Here is an 8,338-nt window from a genome sequence, read left to right as displayed (position 1 = left end):
GTCCATGTCAATGATGATGAGCTTGGACTTGTGTCCATAAAAATGATGATGAGTTTGGACTTGTGTCCATGTCAATGATGATGAGCTTGGACTTGTGTCCATGAAAATGATGATGAGCTTGGACTTGTGTCCATGTCAATGATGATGAGCTTGGACTTATGTCCATGTCAATGAGGATTAGCTTGAACTTGCGTCCATGTCGATGATGATAAGCTTGGACTTGTGTCCATGTCGATAATGGTAAGCTTGGATCCATGGTAAAGTTAATGAGCTTGGACTTGCGTCCATGGTAGAGTTAATGAGCTTGGACTTGCGTCCATGGTAATGTTAGTAAGCCTGAACTTACGTCCATGTTAATCTTGTGAGTTTAGACCTTATGTCTATGGATTTGTGTTTAGCTTAGGCACAATCTTAGGTCATCCCTAGTAAGTTGTGTCTATGGTGTGGTATGACCGGATCCGATATAAGAAAGAAACTTGCGGGTTGACATGTTATGTCTTGGTTATGATTATGCTAATGCTAAGAGTACTCTTGGGTTTTCGTGACCACGAGTTCTATATAGGATGATGTAAGTTGCAAGTTTAAGATGAACAAACACATGAATAGAAATGGTTATGTAAAGTGGTTGTCAAAAGTATAATAAATGTACACTTAAGTTAAGATGACTAAAGATGATGTAACGGAAACGAGAAAAGCGTGAAAGCGGTTCAAGTAATGCTGAAGCGTGAAAAGAATGAAATTTAGGGATGGAGCTTAGCATCCCTGATCGTTTAGAATATTAAGAAGTCATGGAAAGAAAAGGAAGTATGAAGGGAATGTGAACTCAGTCCGGGTTGGACTGGGACCTGAACCCGATCTAGAATAGAAGAAGGGTAAAGGAGTCACGAGATGTGTGGTAGGTACCTTCCTTTACACCTGCACATGTTTTGTGTAAGTTCCTACATGAATGCGTATAGGCCTTAACCTTTAATTGGAGAGGTAATGAAACTATATAGTTGTGAGTATAGTGAGTAAATGATTATTTTGTTCCTTTGGAGTGGGGTTAGTATGCTGCAACGGAAATGTATAGCAATGAACCTTCAAGTGAAGGGACTGAATGAAAAGAAAGAGTTTCCCTTAGGCAAATGTAAGAATGTTAAGAGGACCAAATTACTTACTTTTAAGGTTGAAATGTCATGAGCAAGAAATCTCTTTGGTCCTAGAAGGAGAGAAAGATATGATAGATTAGATTGAACCGATTCTAAGTACCTATAAATATTTGGATCTCCATAGCTTTAAGACTACACAAATGTAAGAAGAACAAGATTGAATGTAAGAAGCCTGAAAAAGAGTAGTTCTTCTTATATTAAAAAGGAAGAGATATGGTACATCAAATGATTGTAGTATGATGTAAGACTTAGTAGACAGTTAAGAAAACTAATTAAGCATGAGGAGTAAAATTTTGCATGAGAATGAGCAATCCAACTATCATGGTACTTAAGAACTGGTTGCGCCTAAGTAGTAAGATGTGCATGATGTACGATGTTTAAAATAAAGACTAAGTGCGTATACGAATGTGTATTATCGGTATCTAATGTGAGAGATGAGAAGATTTTTATGTTATGGTAATGAATTTAGAGAATGGAAGGAGGCATCTCTGAAAATTCGCTTGAGAATAGTCTGAAGAGAATTCATGAAAATAGGCATTGAAATGAGCTCTAAATCATAGATTGTACCTTATGGGTACATATATGAATAGTTGATTATCACAATGAAGGTACATACGAGTCCATATTTAAAATGTTGGGCATAATCAGAAGTGGAGAAGCATGTTAAGGAACATGTTATGAATAGAAAGGAGAAATAATCGATAATAAGTTATCACCTATAAGCAACAGTGATATGGGATGACGATAAGAGGAGTTATGAGTGTCATTAGTCAGAGAACAAGACACAGATGTTTGGTACGAACTTAAAATTGTAAAGTTAGTTTTGACTACATAGTGGGAAAAATTAAAGAGTAAGGTTCCCTACCCGTAAAGATGATGAGATATGTATTTAGGGCTACATTTAAGTAGTAGTAATGAGTCTTGCGACACGTTCTGGTTATGTATTTAAAAAGGAGCAGGTTCCGCTATTCATTAGCCAGAGAATATGATGTAGAAATTGATGATGAAAATGAAAATATCGTACGTTTGATCTATAATTATATTAGATAATATTGAAGGCTTGTTCAAGTAATTAGGAGAATTTTATAAGCAAAAAGAATTTAATGGGTTTTGCATGAGGTATGTCAGATTCCCCGTTTCTAGTTAATGTGGTTAAGAGGAAAAAAAAGAGGGGGGGGGGGGGGGGGGGTTAAGTGAAAATACATGGTTAAAGGGAGCATAATAATGGAAGATTGATCATGGTGATAATATGATCGTTAACTTTATAGAGATAGATGAAGGTTAAAATAATGGTACCTCTATAGACTTTAGTAGAAATATTTTACCAAGAAAGAACCTATGGAAGATTCAAAGGTATGTAAGTTTATATACAAGTGATATGTGGGGAGCAAATGCGGGCTCTTGTATAGATTCGTGAATAGAGACTAAGAGATTATAGAAGATTTTAAATATTTAAGAAAATGAGTCAAATAATATGTGATTTAATGAAGAGACTTGAAAGATGAATTTTACAAGTGTAAAATTGGTGAAGGGTGTAATTTAATTAAGAAGAGAAAGGTACTTATGAAATGTACTGTACAATTATACGGAAAGCTTATGACATGGAAATAATGGCGAGCATAAAGGGGATAAAGTCTTTTTAGTTGTTTAATACTAAACACGATTTAAGATGATGATGCGAATAATCAATGTTGATGGTATGAGTTGTCGACACGAAAAGTACGTAAGGAAGTAAAATCTATGTAAATTGGCGAAAATTAAGAGAAGCTAGTGAAGAATTTAGAGTGATAACATGTTTTAATACTTTGAAAGAAGAAAATTAAGATGCGAGAATATGGTATAACGAGAAATTTTCTGGAAAAGAAATAATGATTTGTCTGGTATTAAGGAATAGTTCTCGGATATGAGGATTTTTATTGGTAAAGATTGTGATATAGAGGCCTAATAATACAGGAAAGGAGATAGAAAGCGGATAAATTGAAATATCTAATGAAAGATACATGAAGAAAGAGTACTTAAGGTATGAAATTTAAGAGATAGGGTGACAAAAATAACGAATGTATGCCTAAAGAACACTTAGTGTGTGATTGATGGAGCAATGTGCACAAAATTCTACAAGAAATTACTAACATTAAGAGGAGATTAAGTAAAAGCTAAGTACTTTGGTTAACGAATTTGAAAGAGGTTAGTGAACAAAGTTTCGAAATTATGAGGACAAAGGTATAAATGATAACTAATTAGATGTAAAGCCTTAATAGATTCAGGAAGACTTATGGTTATTTGAAACTATATACGGTAAAAAGGGGAATTGATCCCAACGAGTTATGAAGTATGTGCAAGGGCCGGTGAAGGTTCAAATGTAGTTGATAAGGTTTTTGAATTCACCAAGAAATATAAAGGAATGTTCGTGACGACACGAACAACCTAACGGGGGGAGACTTGTAACATCCCAAAATTTTAAGATAATATTTTATGAGAATTTATTAGTGATTCGTTATGTTTAAGTATTTAACTAGCAAAATAAAATAGCCAATTCAAGAATTTGTTAGTTAAATATTGGCAAGGACTAATCATGCAAAGTATGAAATGAGATGGTTAGTTAGTGTTAAGGACCACCTAAACTATGTTTTGGAGGGGAGGGACCAAAGTTGCCAACTAGTGAAAGTTTATAAGTATTAAACTAGTCATGAAGCTTCTAGTTCATTTTGGGGAGAAAGTCCAAGAAAGAAAGAAAGAAAGAAAGAACGGGAGAGAAAGAGATGGGAGAAATTAGGGTTTTCAATTAGTGATCTAACCCTCTAACAATCAAGTAAGTCTACAATCAAGGATGCTAGTAGCACAAAGAAGTAAGAAGATCATCATCAACATCCTTTTCTTCATGTTTTTCAAGTTTGAATTCTTAAGAAGAAGTTGAGGTAAAACTAGTACACTTGAAATTATTGAAGCTTATGTTTAGTTTATGCTTAGATCATGATGTAATGGATGTTTTATGAGTTGAGTTAGTGAATTTCGGATTTAATTGCTATGGTGTATGTCTAAATGGGTTTTGTTAATGAAATGAAAGTATAAGAGTAGATTATGATGGGTTTATGTTATGTTTATGTATAAATATTCGTTTTATAGTATTATGATACATGAATATGCATAATACTAGTTAAAAGATTTTGCATGGGGAAGAAGATGATTATATGTGTAATGAAATAGGTAAATATGGTTTTGTGCACATAAGGTGTTTGATAAAATGCTTCAATGAAAGTGAAAATTGTAATTTAACAAGAAATGTTATGGATAAGGAGTTTATGATGAGTAATGAAATAATATAGTAGTTATTAATGGTAAAAAGGAGATTAAGAAGGTTAAAGACTAGTAAAGTTATATTGCGCATGAAATGAGGTTAATTAGTTAAGATTAATCTAGTTATGATTATAAAGATTAAAGGAAAAGTATGATTAATGCGAAATGACAAGATTAGCATTTTGTGTATTAGGTGCTAATCAAGGAAAGGAAGCAAACTTGGATGCAAATCGACAAGTGGCAAAGGTGAGTTAAATGGGGGTAATATGGGCGGGTCAAGGGTGATCATGGAATCCATGATCATAAGTTGTGTAAAAGAGATATTTATGATTATTCTATGTTTTTGAGTTTAATTATAGAAGTGTACATGTGGTTGTTTTGAATACGAGATAGGATGATATGGGTGACTTAATGCTCCCGGATTGCATCTGTGCAAGAGGGTGACGATTAAGTTCACTAGGTAAAGCTTATACTTTTCGTCTATGTCAAAGTGCAAAGCTTAGACTTCATGTCTATTATAAGGCGAAAAGCTTAGACTTTGTGTCTATGTCAAGGTGTAAAGCTTAGACTTTATGTCTATGTCCATATCACGTGATAAGCTTGGATTTATATCCATGTTAAGTGTAAGCTTGGACGGGGTCCATGTTAAGAGTAAGCTTGGATTTATATCCATGTTAAGTGTAAGCTTGGACGATGTCTATGTTATGTGTAATCTTGAACACACATTTATGATAATGTTTTAAGCTTGAACTATGTACATGTCATGTGCTAAGATTAGACGTATGCCTAGGATGCGAGATGATCAAGTTCAAAACACGAAATCAACCTTCGGGTTGGAAGGTTATGGTTACGTTATGATTGTGTTTATGTTTTAAGTTTAAGATATTTATTTACCATTAACTCACTAAGCGTATTGCTTACCCCGTTATTTTGTTAATGTTTGTTAGGTTCTTATGCATCGAGAAGTGATGACAAGGTTTTAGAGGTGCATTCGGCACTTATCAAGTGGTATGCAAGTCTCTTATTTGAATCTAGCTTTATGATAATCGCTTATTAATGCCAAGGGTCAAAAGTGTATTAAGATAAAAGATGTTTAAGTTTGTTTATGTGTTATGATGATTAAAACAGGTTGGAACGGAGTTGTTATGCATTGATAGTCAAATGGGTCACAAGTGTTAATTTGGTTAAAAACTACCATGTCAGGGCCTGATCCCGGAATGGGATTAAAAGATTCCGGAATGGGATCAAAGGTGATTTTCAAGAAATATAATCAGAACCTGATCCCATAGCGGGATGATGGGATCCCATAGTGGGATCTAAAAAAAATAAAAAAAAATGTCTTCGTTTTAGGGCGTTAAATTAGGATCGGGTTTTGAACTGAGTTGTTCAAAAGCCATTCCCGATAACTCATCGAACCTTACATTAATGCTTTCCTTGATCGTCTTTGTCCATTTGTGATAGACACTATAGGCAACTTTGTTCGAAGAATAACTGAGAAATCTGGCCTGATGGCCACGAGGATCAAACTTTCCGAGGCAGTCAAAATCGTTAAGCACATAGCATATGCAACCAAAGACACGGAAATATTTGACATTTGGGCGTCTACCATATAGTAACTGTAGTGACCCGAACTTTTCCATGTTTATATATATATTAAATGAAATTGTTATTTTACATGATTAAGTGTTTCCAACATGTTAAGCAATCAAACTTATTAAGACTTGATTAATTGAAATAGGTTTCATATAGACAATTGACCACCCAAGTTGACCGGTGATTCACGAACGTTAAAACTTGTAAAAACTATATGATGACATATATATGGTTATATATATATTTAACATGATATTATGATAAGTAAACATATCATTAAGTATATTAACAATGAACTACATATGTAAAAACAAGACTACTAACTTAATGATTTTGAAACGAGACATATATGTAACGATTATCGTTGTAACGACATTTAATGTATATATATCATATTAAGAGATATTCGTACATCATAATATCATGATAATATAATAATTTAAAATCTCTTTTGATATTATAAACATTGGGTTAACAACATTTAACAAGATCGTTAATCTAAAGGTTTCAAAACAACACTTACATGTAACGACTAACGATGACTTAACGACTCAGTTAAAATGTATATACATGTAGTATTTTAATATGTATTCATACACTTTTGAAAGACTTCAAGACACTTATCAAAATACTTCTACTTAATAAAAATACTTACAATTACATCCTCGTTCAGTTTCATCAACAATTCTACTCGTATGCACCCGTATTTGTACTCGTACAATACACAACTTTTAGATGTATGTACTATTGGTATATACACTCCAATGATCAGCTCTTATCAGCCCATGTGAGTCACCTAACACATGTGGGAACCATCATTTGGAAACTAGCATGAAATATCTCATAAAATTACAAAAATATGAGTAATCATTCATGACTTATTTACATGAAAACAAAATTACATATCCTTTATATCTAATCAATACACCAACGACCAAAAACACCTACAAACACTTTCATTCTTCAATTTTCTTCATCTAATTGATCTTTCTCAAGTTCTATCTTCAAGTTCTAAGTGTTCTTCATAAATTCCAAAAGTTCTAGTTTCATAAAATCAAGAATACTTCCAAGATTGCAAGTTTACTTCCAAGTTTTCTAAATCCATTCCAAGTAATCATCCAAGATAAAGAAACCTTTGTTACTTACAGTAGGTTATCTTTCTAATACAAGGTAATAATCATATTTAAACTTTAATTCAATTTCTATAACTATAACAATCTTATTTCGAGTGGAAATCTTACTTGAAATTATTTTCGTGTCATGATTATGCTTCAAGAACTTTCAAGCCATCCAAGGATCCTTTGAAGCTAGATCCATTTTTTTCATTTCCAGTAAGTTTATCCAAGGAACTTGAGGTAGTAATGATGTTCATAACATCATTCGATTCATACATAAAAAGCTGTCTTATTCAACGTTATAAACTTGTAATCACTAGAACATAGTTTAGTTAATTCTAAACTTGTTCGCAAATAAAGTTAATCCTTCTAACTAGACTTTTAAAATCAACTAAACACATGTTCTATATCTATATGATATGCTAACTTAATGATTTAAAACCCGGAAACATGATAAACACCATAAAACTGGATATACGCCGTCGTAGTAAAACCGGGGGCTGTTTTGGTTGGGATAATTAAAAGCTAAGAAGAACTTTGATTTAAAAGCTATACTTCTGGAAAAATGATTTCTCTTATGAACATGAAACTATATCCAAAAATCATGGTTAAACTCAAAGTGAAAGTATGTTTTTCAAAATGGTCATCAAGATGTCGTTCTTTCGACGGAAATGACTACCTCTTTCAAAAACGACTTGTAACTTGTATTTTCGACTATAAACTCATAATTTTTCTGTTTAGATTCATAAAGTTAAGTTCAATACGAAACCGTGGCCACTGGAATCACTCAAAACGGATTAGAAACGAAGAAATTGCGAGTAAAACAAGATTGATAAAAATTACTCATTTTACCTACGTGAAAGTTAGTAATAAATCTATTCCAACCATAACCTAATCAACTTATATTGTATATTATGTAATCTTGAGATACCATAGACACGTATACAATGTTTCGACCTATCATGTTGACCCTTCTATATATATATTGCGGAACAACCATAGACGCTCTATATGTGAATGTTGGAGTTAGCTATACAGGGTTGAGGTTGATTCCAATATATATATATATATATATATATATATATATATATATATATATATATATATATATATATATATATATATATATATATATATATATATATATATATATATATATATATATATATATAGTTTGAGTTGTGATCA

The sequence above is a fragment of the Rutidosis leptorrhynchoides genome, chromosome 10 (genome assembly GCF_046630445.1).
Source record: "Rutidosis leptorrhynchoides isolate AG116_Rl617_1_P2 chromosome 10, CSIRO_AGI_Rlap_v1, whole genome shotgun sequence".
Taxonomy (NCBI): Eukaryota; Viridiplantae; Streptophyta; class Magnoliopsida; order Asterales; family Asteraceae; genus Rutidosis; species Rutidosis leptorrhynchoides.
This window is presented reverse-complemented; position numbering follows the sequence as displayed.